This window comes from Erinaceus europaeus, chromosome 2, assembly GCF_950295315.1.
Source record: "Erinaceus europaeus chromosome 2, mEriEur2.1, whole genome shotgun sequence".
In the NCBI taxonomy this organism is placed as follows: domain Eukaryota; kingdom Metazoa; phylum Chordata; class Mammalia; order Eulipotyphla; family Erinaceidae; genus Erinaceus; species Erinaceus europaeus.
The window spans coordinates 27,748,393-27,768,332 of NC_080163.1; the positions used below are offsets into that span (position 1 = coordinate 27,748,393).

General features: G+C 39.9%; 1 pseudogene; it reads left to right on the top strand.

Moving 5' to 3' along the window:
- Window positions 1-17,431: 17,431 nt before the first annotated feature.
- LOC107522766 (large ribosomal subunit protein eL21-like) lies at window positions 17,432-18,007 on the top strand (annotated as a pseudogene).
- Window positions 18,008-19,940: the final 1,933 nt, after the last annotated feature.

Sequence of the window (19,940 nt, forward strand, 5' to 3'; positions counted from 1 at the left end):
TGTGCCAGACATTTCTTCTTAATTAGCTATGGGCCTCCGAAACAAATGTTACACCATCGAGGTCCTTCAACTTGCTCTAATGTGGATCAAGAGCAGATCCCTCAATCCACTGGGTAACATTCCCTTTTATTCCTTTGTACATCAGTACATCATGTGGGGCCATTAATCACTCCAGCAGCCGCTCCTTCTCATAGGAGATGTGGGAAATGATAATGTTTTATGTGAGTAATTAATCCTGTGGCAGATGTGGAGTTGCCAAGACTGCTACCATTAGCACATTGACAGGCTTCTGAACACGTATTCCAGCGCGGGTTAGTAATGATTTTAATATGCTAATACTATGTTACTCATAAACAAGAAACATTCAGGCCTGAAGTTTTATAGAAGTGCTATTATTTGCAGAGGCTTTTCAGAGAGCACTAGTGATGAGGTTTTTATATTCTTAATGCTGCTGTTGAATAAACAGTGTCCAATTAACATACCAGCTGGAAGTACACCATTCTTCGGTTGTGGTTTTTCCTATAATATTCACCATGTGTAAAGTGAATAAAATAATTCAAAGTGGAACTCCTGGGCATTTGGGGAAGAAGAGACAGGAGTTCTGGGGTGGATGGTTTTTCCAGCCATGTGGCTCTTGGACTAAGAAATTACAAAAATAACAAATAGAGCTGTGAAAGCAATGAAGGGGGAGAAAAACACTGGTTGCCTTGAATAAGCAAAAGATATGTTGCTAAAAGAGCAAAGCTGGTGTATGCACTAGATAGGCCCTCTCTGGTGGCTCCCAAGCAATTTGATCTGTGGGTAAGTCTGTGTTTTTACATTAGTTATTTCAGTTGGTCTGACACTGTCTCTCATCTGAAGTTTGCTGTATTACTTCCCCGAGTTTAGGTAAGGTAACCGTTCCCATAAAATCACAGTACCTTCTGACTACCTCCCTATATATCACATTTTCTACTTCAGTATGTTTTAAGTATAAAAAAAAAATTGCTATAGATGATAAATGGGCTCCGCTGTAATTTTTGCTTTATGCTAAATCCATGAAACGACCACAGCCATGGACAGGCAGTCTGAGAAGCTGATATTAAGTCCAGCATCACTGTAGGAACTAGCTCAAGGTCAAATCCTCAGTGCAGGGTAGGATAAGATACTGTCTCTCCAAAGTTACTGCTTCTTATTGCTTCTTGCTTCACTTGATAAAGAAAGCAGACTCCCAGTCACAATAATAGCTGCACAACAAAGTCATTTTTAGAAAATCTTTAGGGCCAGTGAGACAGCTCACCTGAGAAGGCACATGCTTTGGTATGTATGCAACCCTGGTTTGAAGGGCCAGTTCCCACTGGAAGAAGTCTTGGTTCTGTCGCCTCTCTGTCTCCTTGATCATTAAAAAGGTTAGAGAGGGCTTGGAGGAGGTGCATCTGGTTGAGTGGACACATTATCACACGCAAGAACCCGGGTTCAAGCCCCGAGTCACCACCTGCGGGGTAGGGCGGTGGGAGATACTTCATGAGCAGTGAAGCAGCGTTGCAGGCATCTCTCTCTCTCTACCCCTCTTCCCTTTTCAATTTCTCTCTGTCTTATCAAATAAAGTAAATATTTTTTTAAAAAAGTCAACCCAGAGCTGAGGAAATAGCATAATTTTTATAGAAAGGATTTTCCTGCCTCACACTCTGAGGTCCCAGGTTCAATCCCCAGTACCACCATAAGCCAGAACTGAGTAGTGCTCTGATATAAAATGAAAATGTCAGTCCAGGGACTGGGTGGTGGCACACCTGGTTGAGAGCACATGTTACAATGTGCAAGGACACGGGTTCAAGTCTCCAGTCCCCAGATGAACGGGGAAAGCTTTTTAAGTGGTGAAGCAGGGCTGCGGGGGTCTCTCTTTCCCTCTCCATCTCTATCTCCCCCTACCCTCTTGATTTCTGGCTGTCTCTAATAAAGATAAAAAGAAGTCAAGAAAGTAAGAAAGAGAAAGAGGAGAAAAGAAAAAGTGCACAGCAGTGAATCCCTGGAACAACAGGAAAATATGAATTTAATCCAGAAATTTGAGGAACCCTTGGTCTGTGGGTTGAGAGAAAATGCTAAAAATGCAGGGGAGGGGTAGTGTAGGAGGTAAGACAATGGAATCCAGCTTGGTCAGCTGGCTCTCCTCAGGCATGCAGGCAGGCAAGCAGGCAGGCTTCCTGTTAAGTCAGCATCTGTGAGTTGAGAGTTTGATTGGGAACTTCTCTGAGCCCACTGCCCCCCACCCCAATCAAGGAGGAGATTTTGCTTATTTGGTCTAAGCTACTGGGTTATACTTTATGAACTGAATGACCCTTCAGAAATATCATGCAGGCCCATCACTGAGCTAATCCTCACAGCAAAGCTCCCTGCACAATACTAGTAACAGCTAAATATCTCCTGGGTAGCAGCTAGGACAAAGTGTCACTCAGGGCACAGTTCCCTTTTTCCAGTCATCTGGAAGATTGCCCTTCCTTTTTCCTTCCATCCTTCCTTCCTTCCTTCTTTCCTTCCTTCCTTCCTTCCTTCCTTCCTTCCTTCCTTCCTTCCTTCCTTCCTTTTATCTCTGTCTCCTTTATCTTTGAGACCAGGGAGAGGACACTCACATCTGATGAGTTTAGACATGTCCTAAATACTCTGCATCTTTATTTAATCCTCAGAACATCCTTAGGAGACAGGAATCATTTTCTCATTTCAGATGAACCACAGTGAGGACAATTAAATTGTGCCTGGCCCAGAGATGTAAATCCAGTTGTATCTGGCTCCAAATGCTGCTTTCATTACTGCCTTTTCTCATCTTCCCAAGAACACCCATATTCCCTGGAAATTATTCTTGAGACTAGAGCAGGATAAAATTACCCCTCCCTTGGAGAATGTCCAAAATTAACTAACAATTTAGATGCTCATATTATCAAAAGACATCTTTACCTCACAACACAGTTGTTACAGTCTATTCAACTTGAAAGCTTCATTGGTCTAATCAAAATTTCAAAACTTCACACAACTGAAAAGTTTGAATTTTCTCGCTCATTTTAGTAATCCTCTTGAAGAAATGATGTCATTATAATGAAACAATAAACTGACTTCCCCATAAGCAAGTGTAAATCTTCTAGTCAATTTCATCTGTTTTAGTGACTTAACTATAAGCACACTGCAAAGACTAAACTATTGTTTCACTTTATGCACCTAAGTAGGAAACAATATGCCTGACTAAATGGTGATTTTAATTATATCAGAGGCTACACACAGTTAATTCACACCTTTAAAAATCTAGCCATTTCAGGGCCAGGCGCTGGTGCATCTGGTTAAACATTCACATTATAGTAAGCCAGAATCCAAGTTCAAGCCCCCTGGTCCCAACCTGCAGGGGGAAAGCTTCACAAATGGTGAAGCAGGGTAGCAAGTGTCTCTCTGTCTCCTTACTTCCCTCTTTGTTGCCCTTCTCCTCTTAGTTTCTCTCTGTCTCTATCCAATAATAATTAAATATATATTGCCTCCAGGTTTATCACTGGGGCTTGGTGCATGCACTATGAATCCACTGCTCCTGGTGGCCATTTTTTTCTGTTTTATTGGATAGGACAGAGGGAAATTGAGAGGGGAAGGGAGGATAGAAGGGGAGAGAAAGAGACACCTGCAGACCTGCTTCACCACTTGTGAAGTGACCCCACACACACAGGTGGGGAGCCAAGGACTCAACCGGGATCCTTGCACTTCGTACTACGGGCACTTCATCCAGTGTGCCACTGCCTGACCACTTAAAAGTATTTTTTTTTTTTTAAAGTCTAGCCATTTCACTAGTTTCATGTAGCTGTTACGGAATTACATAATCCACTTCTTTTATCAGTCTACAAAAGACAGACAACTTTGTTTTTCAATTGCCATGGCCTTTGGAAAAGGATCAGGGATGACTCTAAAATGATTTAAATTCTTGTGATCCTAGTCTCCATAGAAAATTTACATTTTCATATGCTGTCACTTAAATCAGCACTTTTTTTGCACCTGTAATATGCTAGGGATTGTGCCAGGCATACAGAGATAAACAAGCTGACAAGATACTATCGTGGCTCTTGTAGAATTTATACTCTAGCTCAAGGGTCAGCAAAGTTGCTTTTTTTTTTTAATCTGTAAAGAGCAAGACTTGATATTTTAGGTTTTGCTGTTCATATAGCTTCCACTGCAATAACTCAGTTGTACACTGCAGTGCAAATGCAGCCAGAGACACTAGATAAGCTAATGAGCATAACTGTGTTCCAATAAAAGGTTGTTCACAGAAGCGGGCTGTGGGCCAGGTTTGGCCCTGTTCTGTAAGACAACATTCTGCTACCACTCTCACTTTTTATTCAAGGACTCTCAAGTAAACCTTATATTCTTTTTTAATTAAACGTTTTGTTTTTATGTAACTAGATTTTTGTGTTTGTAAGCAATAATGCAAAGGAGAAAGACAAGTGGTTAAAAGAGGCCAAAGAGTACAAACTTCTAATTACAAGACAAATAAAGATCTAGGGTCTATGGCACACTTTAATAATGGTCCTTTTGGTCACTACAGACCACCCCTCATCTGGGGCCCTAGTCAGAGAATCATGGAATTCCCACACAGATAGGATGATACTAGACCTCTAAAAGATCCCTCTCTCCACTATCAGTGGCCATCTCCATCAGGAACAACATCACAAATCTCTTGTGGGCCTTTACAGGACCTTGCCCTCAATGTAGAACAACAATAGTAGAAACTGCCCCACTCTCAGAAGGGAGACTGCATCAACATACTCTGCCTGCCACTCAAGGAAGACTCGTCCTGAAATGAGTGCAGCCTAGAATGTTCCTAGCTATGACCATGGAATATGAGTTCAGACCAACAGGGATGCAGAGGTTACACAGGCTCCTGTGCTAAATATGAACAGACATCGTCCCTAGGTCAGATCAATGGAGTTTACATTTAACAGTATTTATATATTTTCTTCATGTTTGGGAGATACTGTCTGCCTTGATCCAGCTTTCTAGTACTATTTCTAACTCTGACACCATCTTCCTAGACAATATGTTCAGCCCACCTGTATGTTAGCTGTTAGGCCCAGGCAAAAATTAGTAAAGTCATTGGCCCCTTGGAATATATCTAAAATAGACTCCTTAGCCTCTTCCAGCATGAAAATCCCAAATCTCATCTGCTATTTTCTTATCTTCAGGTTCCTGATTATTAAATAATTTGTTCTGCATTTTATCTTACTGTTTTTTAGAGACCAAGTTGCAGGTGCTACCAAGATGCCTTCTTTTCTACCCTGGGAAGATGACCTCACCAATGAGTCCTAGAGCCCCACCTCCCCAGGGCCCAACCCTACTAGGGAAAAGTCCAAACAGGCTGGGAGTATGGATCGACTTGTCAATGGCCTTGTCCAGCAGAGAAGCAATTACAGAAGCCAGACCGCCTTCCTTCTGTGCCATATAAAGATCTTTGGCATATACTCCCAGAAAGAGAAAGAATAGGGAAACTTCCGAAGAAAGGGATGCAATATGGAACTCTAGTGGTGAGAATTGTATGGAATTATACCCCACTTATCCCACTATCTCATTATCTTGTTGACCACTATTAAATCATTAATTAAAAAGAAATCTGGGATCTACTATATAGCATAGCAACTATAGTAGGCAATGCTAGAGTTTTTATTTTAAAGTTGTTAAGATAGAATGGAGATCTTAAAAATTCCCAGCACATGAGAGTATGGATCGACCTGTCAATGCCCATGTTCAGTGGAGAATCAATTACAGAAGTGAGACCTTCAACCTTCTGCATCCCACAATGACCTTGGGCCCATACTCCTAGAGGGTTAAAGAACAGGAAAGCTATCAGGGGAGGGGATGGGATATGGAGTTCTGGTGGTGGAAATTGTGTGGAGTTGTACCCCTCTTATCCTATGGTTTAGTCAACATTTCCTTTTTATAAATAAAAACTTTTTAAATAAATAAATTAAATAAATCAGCAACTATTTTAATTATCAAAAAAAAATTCCCAGCACAAAATAACAACAATAATAAATACAGTAACTACCCAAGGGATTTGTTAACTAACATAATTGTGGTAATCACTTTGTAGTACTGATATATAGATACATAGGTGCTTATCTACTCAAAGTTATACACCATTATGTTAGAAGGTAAGCTGAGGCATATCGGGTTTTTTTAAAAAAAAAAAATTCATTTAAGCAAAGGTGGAACAGTAGATAAAGTACTGCACTCTCAAGCATGAGGTTCTAAGTTTGATCCTTGGTATCTCATGCACCAGAGTGATGCTCTGATTCTCTCACTCTCTCATTGATGAATACATAAAAAGTTGTAAGTGCATCTTTCAAAACTCAACTCAAACTGAGTAGCACCAACCCGGATGTGATTAGGAGTGCTCCACTGACAGAAGCTGTGTGACAAGAAGTGTAGAAAGGAAACTCAGCCACCAAGTTACACATGCTATCATGCTTCCATCCTGACTTCCCTGGGCAGATGACCTCACCAATGTGTCTTGGAATCTCACTGTTCCGGAGTCCTGCTTCACTAGGGAAAGATAGAAACGGGCTGGGGGTATGAATAAACCTGCCAATGCCCATGTCCAGTGGAGAAGCAATTACAGAAGCCAGAAATCCTACCTTCTGCACCCCCAAGACAATTTTGACCCATATTCCTAGTGGGGGAGAGAAATGGTAGGAGGAAGATGACCAAAGGGCTCTGAACTCCAACTCTATCAGGAACAGGAGAGAGAGGAGGGAAATGGGAGGGATATCTGGATGTAATAATAGGTGTATGTGTGACTTGAAAAGAAAGAGAAGATGGGACACCCACTCACAAAAAAAAAAGTCCAACTATATAAAAATATAGACATACGGTTGTAGAAATAATGGTTGCCCCATATCTACAACCTTGGGAGAACTTCTGTAGCTTACAATGGAACCAAATCTCTCCAGAACTCTGGTCGTGGGGAAAGTGCAGAGTTGTACCCCTCTTATCTTGTAATTTTGTAAATCAATACTGAATCACTAATAAAAAAAAGGGGGAGGAGAGGCACATCAAGGTAGGAAATTACTGAACAGGACATGATTATTTAATGGCTGCCTTATTTGGGACAGCCTGGTTGCCTGTGTGCAGCTAGCTGTGATTATCTGTGGTTAATTTAGTGATCAGATAGATGTCTGTGATTAATTTCTTGATCTTAAGGCAATACAGCCTTAGGTTTGGCTTGGCTTGTACTGACTGCTAAGACATAACAAGCAACTCAGTCTAAGGGTTTTCCTGTTTTCTTCCTTGTTTCACTAATATTTGAAGAGTGGACTGACAACTGGAAAAATGGAAACTGGAAAAAGCATTTTCCCTAAAATCAGAGTAATACCATATACTCTTAATCCAAGGCACCCAATGAGAGCTTCAAAACTGGAGGGTCAGATCACAACCAAAACACCGACATTAATACAGTAAAGATACAGAACATTTCTTGTTGTATGCTTCACACTGGTTTGGTCTCGCTCTCCCCCCACCAGGAGAATTGGTTTGGCCCTTGTTTGACGCCTCCCTTTCTCCCGGCCCCCTATGCTACGTAGTTCGGGAGTTCTTGGCGCGGAGGTGGAGGAGAAGGATGGAGGACAGATCTGTGTGGTGATTGGTTTGGGTTAGTTTATGAATCGTTGTTCTTGATTAAAGAAATACCGCTTCCCCGCCCAGCCGAGTGTCCGAGTCTCTGTTCACCACCATGAAGCTAGCCCGGCCAGCTGGAGCCCCAAACTTTAACGACAATTTCTATCAACACAACCATCGCTCATTTTGCCTTTTTATAGCCACAACCACTTTCCACTCCAGACCCTCCTCTTAGCTCCTGAGCCACTAATCTGTCCCCTATTTCTATAACTTCCTCCTCAGTTCCCTAACTGTACACAATAAAAACATAAACTGTTCCTTTTTTTTAAACAGAGCACTGCTCAGCTTCAACTTACAGGGGACTGATCATGGGATTTCGTAGCCTCAGGCAGAAGAATCTTTCTGCATAACCATTATGCTATACATCCCCCACCCCCTAACCCCTGTCTCTTGATTTTTTTTTTTTTTTAATTGCCACCAGTGTTATTGCTGGAGCTTGGTATTGGGACTACAAACCACTGCTCCTGCCTGGCAGCCATCTTTTTCCTGTTTTTTGTTTGTTTGTTAGTTTCATTGGTTGGTTAGGTTTGTTTTTTGTTTGTCTGTCTGTTTAGATAGGACAGAGAGAAATTAAAAGTGGAAGAGACAGCATAACGGTTATGCGAAGAGACTCTTGGCTGAGCCTTTAAAGTCCCAGGTTCTATCCTCCGCACCACCATAAGCCAGAGTTGAGCAGTGCTTTGGTAAAAGAGAGAGAGAGAAATTGAGAGAGGAGGGAGAGATAGACAGAAGGGGAGAGACAGGTAGACACTTGCAGATTTACTTCACTTGAAACTTTTCCCCCCTGTAAGTGGAGAGCAGGAGCAGGGGCTTGCTCTCAGGTCCCTGCGCTAGGTAATATGTGTGCTTAACTGAGTGCTCCACTGCCCTGTCCCTTCCTATTGCCATTAACACAGCATATCTGCCTCATTTACAAGGCCCTGAAGCTAATCAATATGCGGGAAATCAACTGCGTGTAATCAAGTCTGTCCTTCGCAAGTCTCAGAAAGGCACTATTCTGGAGAGAAATACACAAGCCCACTCTGCCTACTGTGAGCGATCAGGTGACTCTCTTTGCTTAGGCTCCTAAAACAGTCACTTATTTGTATCCTCAATTAAATAGCTTTAATCACTGGAATTACAGTTTGCACTTCAAGACAAGAGGCCCATGGAAACTAAGGTTGCTAAGAAAATACCAGCTTCATTTTCCTGCCTCAAGGGCCTTATGCAAAATATGATTGTCCCTCAGTGACTCCTTTTCCTTCTTAATGCCAACTCTACATTGCTTAATTTTTTTTTTTAATCAGAGCACTGCTCAGTCTGGCTTATGGTGGTGACAAAGGTTGAAATATTTTATTTAGCATAACCATTACGGTATATCCCAGCCCTATTGCTTTATTTTTTTTCCTCTGAGCAGTCTTTTTTATCATATATATAATATCTTTATGGTAACTGTGCACTCAGCTGAGTGTGCCACTGTCCACCCCACCCCCTTTTATATCTTTTTTTTAATAAAAAGGAAACACTGACAAAACCACAGGATAAGAGGGGTACAACTCCACACAAGTCCCACCACCAGAACTCTGTATCCCATCCCATCTCCTGATAGCTTTCCTATTCTTTAATCCCCTGGTCTCGACCTGCACAAGGGAAGATTCATGAGTGGTGAAGCAATGTTACAAGTATCTCTATTTCTCCTTCTTTAGCTCTCAATTTCTCTTTTTCTATCAAATAAATATAATTTTTTTTAAAAATCACAGTCAATGTCCAGAGATGCCAGGCCTGAGATGTCATTACTCTGGTGAAACCTTTCCTAGCTCACAGGACTCCTTAATTACATATCAGGTGTCACACTTCCTGACAAAGCTACAGAACCTAGATTAAGGCACATGTGCACACATAAGCATAAGTTAGGGGGAAATACATACCTTAAAGTAAAAGCGCAGAGCGTAATGGTCTACAGTGACTCTACAAGTGCAGCATGAAAGTAGAAAGGCCTAAAAAGGACACCATAAAGTACTTAATCAAATATTTTCTACTTAGACCTAGATACCTTCCTTCCTTCCTTCCTATTTCACTTCCCTCAATCACTCTATCACTAATCCTTTCAGAGAAAGTAAGGGCTAGAAAAGCTGGATAAGGGCAAGAGACCAACACACTTTAATAATGGCCCTTTTGGTCACTACCAGACCACCCCTCATCTGGGGCCCTAGTCAGGGAATCATGGGATTCCTACACAGATACGATGATCCTAGACCTCTAAAAGATCCCTCTCTCCACCATCACTGAGTCTTTTTCACAGGAACAACATCATGAATCTTCTTGTGGGCCTCTACAGAACCTTGCCCTCAATGTAGAACAACAATAGTAGAAACTGCCTCACTCTCAGAAGGGAGACTGCATCAACATACTCTGCCTGCCACTCAAGGAAGACTCGTCCTGAAATGAGTGCAGCCTAGAATGTTCCTAGCTATGACCATGGAATATGAGTTCAGACCAACAGGGATGCAGAGGTTACACAGGCTCCTGTGCTAAATATGAATAGACATGGGCCCTAGATCAGATCGATGGGGTTTATAGTTTATGGTATTTATACATTTCCCTTATGTTTGGGACCTACTCTCTGCCTTGATGCAGCTTTCTAGTACTATTCCTAACTCTGACACCATCTTCCTAGACAATACGTTCAGCCCACCTGTATGTTAGCTATTAGGCCCAGGCAAAAATTAGTGAAGTCATTGGCCGCTTGGAATATACCTAAAATAGACTCCCTAGCCTCTTCCAGCATGAAGACCACAAATCTCATCTGCTATTTCTTACCTTTTGGTTCCTGATTATTGAGCAATTTGTTCTGCTTTATATCTTAAGGCTTTACGACCATCAAGTTTCAGATGCTACCAGGATGCCTTCTTGATCTCCCTGGGCAGACTAACTCATCAATGTGTCCTGGAACTTCAACTCTTGCCTCACTATGGAAAAATTCAAACAGGCAGGGGGCATGGGTTGACCTATCAATGCCCATATCTAGTAGAGAAGGAATTGCAGAAGCCAGAACCTACCACCCTCTGCATCATATAAAGATCTTTGGTCCATGCTCCCAGAGGGATAAAGAATAGGGAATCAGGAGTCGGGTGGCAGTGCATCAGATTAAGCGCACATGACGCAAAGCACAAGAATGGCATAAGGATCCTGGTTTGAGCCCCCGGCTCCCCACCTGCAGGGGAGTCCTTCACAGGCGGTAAAGCAGGTTTGCAGGTGTCTTTCTCTCACCCTCTTTGTCTTCCCCATTTCTCTCTGTCCTATCTAAGAATGATGACATCAATAATACCAACAATAACTACAACAACAATTTTTTTTAAATGGGCAACAAAAGGGGAAAAAAATATATATATATATATATAAAATTTTTAAAAATAGAATAGGGAATCTTTCAATGGAAGGGATAGAATAGGGAACTCTGGGAGTCGGGCTGTAGCGCAGCGGGTTAAGCGCTGGTGGCGCAAAGCACAAGGACCGGCATAAGGATCCCGGTTCGAACCCCGGCTCCCCACCTGCAGAGGAGTCGCTTCACAGGCGGTGAAGCAGGTCTGCAGGTGTCTATCTTTCTCTCCTCCTCTCTGTCTTCCCCTCCTCTCTCCATTTCTCTCTGTCCTATCCAACAATGACAACAACAATAATAACTACAACAATAAAACAACAAGGGCAACAAAAGGGAATAAATAAATAAAATAAATATTTTTTAAAAATAAATAAATAAAAAAGAATAGGGAACTCTGCTGGTGGGAATTGTATGGAATTGTACCCCTCTTATCTCATAACCTTGTTGAATATTATTAAATCACTAATAAAATAAAATTTTTAAAAGAAATTAAAAATCACAGTCATGTTACTCACAAGAATAGATACAGAGAAGATAGCACAGTGATTATGCAAATGATTCATATTTGAGGCTCTAAAGTCTCAGGTAAAAATATAATAACAATATTTTTTCTGCCTCCAGGGTTGTTTGTTGTTTTTGTTTGTTTTAGTTTCTTTATTGGGGGATTAATGGTTTACAGTCAACAGTGAAATAGAATAACTTGTACATGCATAACTTTTCCAGATTTCCACATACCAATTCATCTCCACCTAGGTCCTCCTCTGTCATCATGTTCCAGGACCTCAACCCTTCTCCCCACCACACAGAGTCTTTTATGTTGGGGTATAGTACACCAAATAATAATAATATTTTTAAAGAATATATGCTCAAGTGATGTCTCCAGATTAGCCCTCAATGATCTCTGCCTCCAAGTAGTCACACTTTTGGCAGCCCCTGTGCACACCCCTACTGCTTAATTTTAAATCTATTGATTCCTGTGATTATCACAGGAATTTTTGCAGTCAAATTCACTGTCTCATGTAACTCTGCAAAAGTAACCAAACTACAGCCTGCTTCTAACCTACCTCCATATACTGAGTTATACTTCAGCCATCTGACATCTGTTCTTTAAAAAGCAAGAACACACTCCTATAGGAGACATTATACAGCTTTGGTATTGTGAATTATTTTAATACTGTATGGATATTTGTTTTGCACAATAAAGAGACAAATAAGTTTAATACCTTGCTTTGGGATAGGAGGGGCAGGTGGGAGGAAGGGGCTCTTATTTGTATTCATACAGTAAAGAACATAAATATCTACAGAAAGAATCAATTTTAGTGGCTGAGTAAATTGTGGTGTATATACATAGTGGAATACTACTCAGCTATTAAATATGGTGATTTCACCTTCTTCACCCCATCTTGGATGGCGCTTGAAGGAATCAGGGTAACTGAGATAAGTCAGAAACAAAATGATCAATATGGGATGATCTCACTCATAAGCAGAAGTTGAAAAACAAGATCACTCATAAGCAGAACTTGGGCTGGAGTTGGTATATTGCACCAAAGCAAAAGACTCTAGGGTGTGGGGGGAGGGTTCAGGTCCTGGAACATGATGGTAGAGGAGGACATAGTGGGAGATAAACTGTTATGTAGAAAACTGGGAAATTTTATGCATGTACAAACTACTGTATTTTACTGTCACTATGGGATGCATTGGATCGACCTTCTCGTGGTGCATCCCGTGAGTACCCATTCATTGGGGAAACTGACGATCCTGCCTAGCAGACTGAATCCACATGGATCCCAGTCACTTTCAAAGCCAGCAACAAGCAGCTCCTGACAGCTTTCAAGCTGACCTGTTGACTGGCTATGGAAGAAGGGCAAACGCTAGAAGAAGAACTGTCAACTATAAACCATTAATCCCCCAGTAAAGAAATTACTAAAAAAAAAAAAAAAAAAAAGAAGAAGAAGAAAGAAAGAAGAAAAAGAAAGGAAGAAAAGAAAAAAAAGGAAAGAGAGAAAGAAAAAAATCAACTAACTCCAGTACTAGGGACTTTTCATCATCTTCTGGCTTTCAAAGAGCTTTGGTTAGTGTAAATCAAATCTGGTGTGATTTGTTATTTTCCTTGTTATTATTTGTTTGTTTTTTTAAAGAAAGGCACTATTCAAAGGGAGAGTTCTGGCATGCCAAGATTTCACCTGGAAGAAATTTTTACAGTCAAATTACAACCCTCTTAAAGTAGAGTTTTAATGGAAAACACCCGGAGGACAAATAGCAGTCACTTCAGAAGTTCCCTTTAAGAGCTTTGACTTTTTTTTTAAAGTTCCTGAGAAATATTTGAAATACTTAAATGTGTTCCACCTTTTCTTAGCTGTGAGACTTCTAAATAATTTGCTGGTACAAGTGGAGGTTTGTGACTAGGGGCACGGCGTGGGCTGTCTGGAACATTTCCTCAGATTTCTGCAGTCAGCCTCTGCCCTTCACATCAGTCACTCTTAACATGAAAGAGACTTGATTTGACTCCTGCCCCACTGCACACCCTTGGACTGTTATGAAATGGAAGTTTATATTCAATGCATGAGCTTGATGTTGAGAGTCTCACAATTCACAACTCTCCTCGGAGAGAGCACAGCCCTCACCCCTTAGCTCTGCGACCCACCACAGCCATGCCTCTGTTCTGCCTTGTAGAGTCACTTCTGATGTACATGTCTATTTTTATAATGAGATTCCAAGCTCTCAAGAGTAGTAGTTCCTACAGTTGCAAGTGCAGAGTCCAGCACATGGAGAGTGCTAAAAAGTATGTATTCTATAGGGACCCCAAGGCCTCATTTGCTGTCATGAGGTAGGTCTAGAATGTGAGATTTTAGCAGCAATGAAAACTAGGGACATCAGATGAGGAAACAGCTCACTTGAGTGGTGTGCTGCTTTGCCATGTGCACGACCCAGATTCAAACCTAGGCCCCATTACATTGAAGAAAGCTTCAGTGTGCTGTGGTCTCTTCCGCTCTGTCTTCTTGATTTCTCTGTCTCTATCTAAAAACAAAAAAAAAAGGGGGGGGAACAATACTTGGAAAACACTGAGCCTAGACAAGCTACAATATCTTTTTAATGCAGTGTGGGAAGCAGAGAAAGTAAGGCAGACCTTAAAGTGGAGACTAAAAGAAATAGAGAAGGAGCAGCAGGTGAAATTGAAGCTAAAGGAAATAAAGAATAAGAACAAAATCTATAGTTAAACAAGGTAACTTCCATTATTGGTGCAAAGATTAGGTGGCTAAGTTCTGTCAATGTGAGGTGAGCTAAAGAGGGATACAGGCACCTCCAAGGCAGCTGAAGACTTAGCTTCCACTCTCAGATGTCGCACTCCAATTGGAGAAAACCACTCCAATTTGGGATCAGATAATTTTTAGAGAGCCAATCAAACCAACAGGAGCTCATAGCATCAATATAACAATATAACAATAAAAACACACACACACACAACAATCAAGAGGCAGCCTAGGAATCTGGAATATGAAATATACCCAGCATCTTGTATGCTAGAGTGATGAGAATAATCTATCTTCCTCTCTCTTGTTAATAAATAGTAAGCCTTTAATAAAAAATAATCAAATGCATATGAAAATAAGTAACTTCATGTGGATTCAACAGATACTACAATCCAGATTCACTCCACTGATGACTTTAACATTGGGATAACTCTTTATAAGATAAAACATGTAAAACACCAATGGAATATTTTAATGTGACTTTTAAGTATCAAGCAACAGAAAAAATGACAAAATTATGAGGAAGATTTGAAGAAGAATCAAACCAAACTTTCAGAACTAGAAGAAAGTAAAAATTTAAGTGACAAATTCAACTAAAATATTGGCTAGAAGATCATATATACTGCAAAGAATGATATAAGATCAGATGAGAAGGTTATGAAGCCATCTAATTAAATTCTCAAAAGAAGAAAGAAAAAGAATGGAGGAGAGACAAAACATAAGAAGATATAGAAAAATGACCTTTCATTCTGGATGAAAGACAAACAATGTCTTATCTGAATGTAAAACTTAGATCAAACAGCATAAACAAAAATAAGCTGACTAGAAATATTGTAGAAGACACAAAAATTCAAAGGACACGATAAAGGATAGTAAAATGGGTAGAGAATAAAGGCAAATTGACTACAGAGAAACTATTAGATGGACAGTAATGAAAAGTAGAAGATAGAAAACTTCCATCTCAGAGGACCTAGTGGGGGTTGTATTGTTATGTGGAAAACTGGGAAATGGTGTGCACGTACAAACTATTGTATTTACTGTCAACTGTAAAACATTAATCCCCTAATCAAAAAATAAAACATGAAAAAACAAAAAAGATTTCCATCAGGGTGGGGGATCAATCCAGACCATAATTGTTATGCAAAGAGGCTCTCATGCCAGAGGCTCCAAAGTCCCATTCAATTCCCTGCATCACCATAAACTTGAGGTGAGCAGTGCCCTGTGCCGGTGTTCCATGCTCTGTGCACTGGTAAGAAAATAATAATAACAATAATAAAATAAAAATTGCCATCAAAAGTAAGGGGACCAAACATCAGCTTAAAACACATATGCCCTGTTAAGTATTTCTTAAGAATATGTATGAAACAAGGATGTTTAAATAAACAAGCATGTAAAGAATTTACTCAGAGGGGCCAGGTTATGCACACACAGTACTATGCACAAGGACTCACACAGGATGCAGGTCTGAGCTCCTGCTCCCCACTTGCAGCCGACTGGCTATTCACAAACACTAAAGCAGGTCTGTAGGTATCTATCTTTCTCTCTCCTTCTCTAACTCCCCCTGCCCTCTCAATTTCTCTTTCTGTCCTACTGAATAAAGTGGAAAAAAATTTTTAAAGGGGGAATCGGGAGGTAGCACAGCAGGATAAGCGCAAGTGGCAGTGAAGCACAAGGACCTGCTTAAGGATCCAGGTTCGAGCCCCTGGCTCCCCAACTGCAGGGGAGTCGCTTCACAGGCAGTGAAGAAGGTCTGCAGATGTCTATCTTTCTCTCCCCCTCTGTGTCTCCCCTCCTCTCTCAATTTCTCTCTGTCCTATCCAATGACATTAGCAACAACAACAATAATAATAACCACAACAATGATAAAAACCAGGGCAACAAAAGGGGTAAAAATGGTCTCCAGGAGCAGTGGATTCATCCTGGAAATAGCCCTGGAGGGGAAAAAATAATAATAACTAAAAAGGAAGAAAAATGGCCGCCTTGGATCAGTGGATTTATAGAGGCAAAAAAAAGAATTTACTCAGCAAATATAAACTAATAGAAAATATAGGAGGCCATGTAGTGGCACACCTGGTTGAGCACACGTTACAGTACTCAAAGGCCTAGGTTTGAGCCCCAGTCCCCACCTGCAGGGGGAAAGCTTCAGGAGTGGTGAAGCAGGGCTGCAGGTGTCTCTCTGTCTCTCTCCCATCTCTCCCTTCCCTCTCAATTACTGACTGTCTCTATCAAATAAATAAAGATAATAAAAAATATTTTTAAAAATGTTTCCTGTTGACAATAAACCATTAATCCACCCAATAAATAAAAAGATGTTTCAAAAAATTTTTTTTTTCTTTATTGGGGGGAATTAATGATTTACAGTCCAAAATAAAATACAGTAGTTTGTACATGTGTAAATTTCTCAGTTTTACACACAACAATCTAACCCCTCCACCCACCACCATTATGTTCCAGGATTTGAACACTCCCTCCACCCTGCACCCCAGAGTCTTTCACGTTGGTGCAATACACTAACTCCAGTCCAAGTTCTGCTTTGTGTTTTCCCTTCTGTTCTTATTTTTCAACTTTCATCTATGAGTAGGGTCACCCCATATTCATCCTTCTCTTTCTGGTTTATTTTACTTCACATGACTCCTTCAAAATCCAAGATGAACTGAAGAAGGTGAATTCACCATTTTTAATAGCTGAGTAGTATTCCATTGTGTATATATACCACAACTTACTCAACCACTCATCTGCTTCAAAAAAAAATTTTTTTTAACTGCTCAATACCAAAGATCTTTAATGTCTAAAAATGCAGGGGAAAGAAATGGTTAATGGGGAGAATACAGGTCCATGAAAGATGATGAATGACATAGTGGGGGTTGTATTGTTAAATGGGAATCTGGGGAATGTTATGCATGTACAAACTATTGTATTTACTGTTGAATGTAAAACATTAATTCCCCAATAAAGAAATAAATTATTTTTAAAAAATGGTTAATGGGGGAGATAGTATAATGGTTAAGCAAAAAAGGCTTTCCTGCTCAATCTCAGTACTATCATAAACTAGGGCTGAACAGTGCTCTGGTCTCTCCCCATCCCAACCCCGGGTATCTTTCTCTATATATCTCTCTCATGAAAAAATAAACAAGCTTCCTTTCGGCCGGAGCAGCCATCTTCCAGTAAATCGCCAAAATGACTAACACAAAGGGAAAGGAGAGGAACACGCTATATGTTCTCTAGGCCTTTTAGAAAACATGGAGTTGTTCCTTTGGCCACTTATATGCGGATCTATAAGAAAGGTGATATTGTCGATATAAAGGGAATGGGCACTGTTCAAAAACGAATGGCCCACAAATGTTACCATGGCAAAACTGGAAGTCTACAATGTTACCCAGCATGCTGCTGGTATTGTTGTAAACAAACAAGTAAAGGGCAAGACTCTTGCCAAGAGAATTAATGTTCATATTGAGCATATTAAGCATTCTAAGAGCAGAGACAGCTTCTTGAAACGTGTGAAGGAAAATGATCAGAAAAAAAAGGAAGCCAAAGAGAAGGGGACTTGGGTTCAACTGAAGCACCAGCCTGCTCCACCCAGAGAAGCACACTTTGTGAGAACCAATGGAAAGGAACCAGAGCTGCTGGAACCCATTCCCTATGAATTCATGGCACGATCAATATAAACACTTAATAAAATATCAGAACTATAAAAAATAAATAAAAAACATCAAATCTAAAAAAAATTATGAAAGAATAATAATGCTCATTTCTAAAATAATGAGCAAAAAAAAAAAATCAAAATCATTTAAAGGTGGGTTACCAGGAAAATGAACCTTGAGTTGCTGTATTATCTAGAAAAAAAGAATTTAGATAAATCTGATTTTAAAGTTTTAAGACAAATATGCAAAGTAAATTTTCATTTCTAACCAATACAAACTAGGCATGATTGTTTTTTTCTCAAACAAGTTAAAGGAAAAATAGAGTAAGAACATACTCAAACAATTTGAATATAAAGAAAAATATGATACAGAAAACAGGTAAACAAAAACTACAAAGTAATATAGTGAAGTGCATCCAAATTTGTTAGTAATGGAAATAATTAAATTTCAAAATGTCCATTGACAGACAGACAACTGGGGAAGAAAAAGTTATGATATTTATCATCAGTGAATAAATAATACTCTAAAGATTTTAAAAAGATGATAGTGAGTCCTTAAGGACAAAGTGAATAGAACTGGAGGTCATTTTGCCTAGTGAAGAAAATAAAGAGATGGAAAACAACTACTGGACTGTTTTGCTCATATGTGGAATACAGAAAATTAAAACACATGAACTTGAAATCTATGATGATTATTATTGAGGGATGCATTGGATCGACCTTCTCGTGGTGCATCCCGTGAGTACCCATTTATTGGGGAAACTGACAATCCCTCCTAGCCGACTGAATCCACATGGATCCCAGTCACTTTCAAAGCCAGCAACAAGCAGACATCAGGCTCAACCTGACGCTGTTGACTGGCTACGGAAGAAGGGCAAACGCTAGAAGAAGAAGAATTATTATTGAGGGGCACAGGGTACACAGAACTTTAGTGTTTTGTACAGTGTGGAATTATACCCCTATTATCTTACAATTTTGTAAAGCATTTTTTAAATTGCTAATATAAAATTAAATAAATAAAAACTTGCCTGCTGGGCACGTTGCTCAGGAGAGCCCACTCTTGCATTTTAAAGGCTACTTCACAGTGAAAATGTGCATTATTTTGTAGAGTTCCATTTGAAACCAAAATTTAAAGGCTTGAGAACCTTTGGCGTAGGCACATTCAAAGACAAGAACCAGATCATTCAGAACAAAATGATTATAGCAATAATTAAGCAATAAACCAAATTTATATGAAGAATGCGAATGAGCATTGGATTGTCAGAAAAGTTATGTATTTTTTCTAAGTTCTTCTATACAAAAGTGCATCATGATTTTTCTGACAACCCAATTAGTTGTAATTTATTTAAAAGTGAAATGAGAAGGAAGGAGATAGCTTACATGGAAACAATATGCTTTGTCATACTTGACATTTTGGATTTGAGTCCCAGCACATCAGAGTACCATGAGCAGCACTGGGGAGTTCCATGAATGGAGCTGTTGTACCTTTCCTCTTAATCTTCCTTTTCTTTCTCTCTCTCTCCCCCTCTGTTTCTAAAGTAATTTTTAAAATTGATTCAGGGAAATCATTCTGCGTTGGTATTATGCACAAACAAGACAGCTGGGTCCATTGCCCAGTGCTATAAAAATGAATAAAAAATAAATAATAAAAGTATAATAACACTACTCTGAAAATGAATTAACTATACTATAAAAGAATGAATTTTAGAAACATGGTTGTTCATGAAGCATAAAATATGTGTATTAAGTTCAAATGAAACTAAAGTTAAATATAGGTTGTGATAAAAAGGTTTGTTTATTTTATTTTACCTTTTATTTTACCCTTCTCTCAATTCATACCAAATAATATTGCATCCACAGACCAAAACCTAATCAATGCAACGGGTGTCACCCCAACATGCTTTACTTCAGACTGTGTCCAGAGACTTCAGGTGTGGAATGACAACCCTTCAGCTTCATCACTCGGGTGAGACCTTCCTTTCATAGTATTCTCTAATTCCATTCCAGGTGGTCCACTCCC